Source organism: Cherax quadricarinatus, chromosome 15 (assembly GCF_038502225.1).
Source record: "Cherax quadricarinatus isolate ZL_2023a chromosome 15, ASM3850222v1, whole genome shotgun sequence".
Taxonomy (NCBI): Eukaryota; Metazoa; Arthropoda; class Malacostraca; order Decapoda; family Parastacidae; genus Cherax; species Cherax quadricarinatus.
This window is the reverse complement of record NC_091306.1, coordinates 6,013,955-6,016,369: the sequence shown is the minus strand read 5'-3', so window position 1 is coordinate 6,016,369 and position 2,415 is coordinate 6,013,955.

Sequence of the window (2,415 nt, the reverse complement as noted above, 5' to 3'; positions counted from 1 at the left end):
ATGAGTGAACATACACAACCGGTGTACGAAAACACGTCGAATGTTTCCACCCCTCGCCGGGTCTTGATAGAGTCCCACATCAGAGACTATTGAGGAAAATTAAGGAATACGGAATAAGGGATTTTTTTTCCCTGGATAGAGGCATGGTTGACAGATAGGCAGCAGAGAGTTTGCATAAATGGGGAGAAATCCGAGTGGGGAAGCGTCACGGACGGTGTTCCAAAGGGGTCAGTGTTGGGCCCCTTATTGTTCACAATCTACATAAACGACATAGATGAGGAAATCAATAGCGACATAGTAAGTTTGCCGATGATACCAAAATAGGCCGTTGAATTCATTCTAATGAGGACATTAGAGCACTTCAGGAAGATTTGAATAGGCTGATGCAGTGGTCGGAGAAGTGGCAGATGCAATTTAATATAGACAAATGCAAAGTTCTGAACATTGGACAGGAAAATAACCATGCCACATATGAACTAAATAATGTAGATCTTAATACTACTGATTGCGAAAAGGATTTAGGAGTTCTGGTCAGCAGTAAACTAAAACCAAGACAACAGTGCATAAGTGTTCACAATAAAGCGAACAGAATCCTTGGCTTCATACCAAGAAGCATAAATAATAGGAGTCCTCAGGTTGTTCTTCAACTCTATATATCCTTGGTTAGGCCTCATTTAGATTATGCTGCACAGTTTTGGTCACCGTATTACAGAATGGATATAAATGCTCTGGAAAACGTACAAAGGAGGATGACAAAGTTGATCCCATGTATCAGAAATCTTCCCTATGAAGGTAGACTGAGGGCCCTGAATCTGCACTCTCTAGAAAGGCGTAGAATTAGGGGAGACATGATTCAGGTGTATAAATGGAAAACAGGAATAAATAAAGAGGTGTGAATAGCGTGCTAAAAATATCTAGCCAAGACAGGACACGCAGCAATGGTTTTAAGTTGGAAAAACTCAGATTCAGGAAGGATAGAGTTGTGGATGAGTTCAACAAACTCCCGAGTACCATCGTAAAAGCTAAAACGTTGTGTAGTTTTAAAAATTGGTTAGATAAATACATGAGCGGGTGTGAGTTGGACCTGACTAGCTTGTGCTACTAGGTCTGAAGCCGTGCACCTCCCTTAAATCAATGTGACCTGACCTGACTAGGTTGGGTCATTGGTAGGAGACTTGGACCTGTCTCGCATGGGCCAGTAGGCCTGTTGCAGTGTTCCTCATTTCTTATGTTCTTATGAGACAAATACCATAGGTGAGAGTAGAACAAAATTAGTAGTGCCGTTTGAAGTCCATAGTAAGGTATCTTAGAGAGGATGCCAGCTGAATCTTGCAGTTAGCTTGCATAAAGAAAGGAATCACGAGAACACTTGTATTTGTGTAGTAGTGGCTGGTGAAACACTGTTTACGCCTGTTTACGTATGTTTACGTCCAGGGGTCGCATCTCTCACGCGCTCTGATTCACAACTTGTGAGAACCCACACTTCGGCATGTCTGGCCCGGCCCATCAGGTGTGTTGGGTGGTGTGTGGTGTGGTTGAACAGACATATCAACAGAGAAGCCTGGCTCCAGGCAGGGTTGCGAGGGTAGAGACTCTCGATATGGGTCACAGGTATGTAACGGAGATATCAAACGGGCCGCAGGGACGTCGATCCCTGAACACCCTCCAGGTAGATCTATCTCTCTCTCTCTCTCTCTCTCTCTCTCTCTCTCTCTCTCTCTCTGTCGCATTTCTCTCGTTTTGGAAGTTCTCATTATCCACACTCATTTTTTGGCCTTTGCTGCATTTGTCTTATTGTGTTCTTCAAGTGATAGATTATCTGACTATTATACCCAAGTCTCTTACAGGTATTGCTTTATCACAAATTTCATACACTGCTGGATCTAAGCAAGAGTCTGCTGGCAGGGCTGCATCTGCTGTGGTTGCCACCTCCCTGGTTAAGAACGATAGCAACTATGTTGAGTTAGGGATGAGAATTAACAACTGGGCGTCTACACTGCAGACTGAATTGTTTGCCATCCTAATGGCACTAAAGTTAACTTATAACACTGAGTTTAACTCTGTGATTATGACTGATTCTGTCATCATTGAAGACTCTTGACTCACAAAATGACTAGTAACATGCTCATTAGAGAAGCCAGATATAAATGCTCAAAAATCCGGGAAAAGGGGATTAATGTACAATTGTTATGGATCCCATCGCACGTTGAAGTACTCCATCATGATAAAATGGATAAGTTAGCCAAAAAAGTACCCTGAAAGAGATCTATAGCCGACTACGATAACATGAACGTAGATAAATGCATTTATGGAGCAACTTGCAATGTGAATGTGTTGTAGTGGCCAGGCTTAGGCTTGGTTACAAGTACTTCTGGCAGTTTTGCAGACACACAGATAATGATCAAACTAAATGCA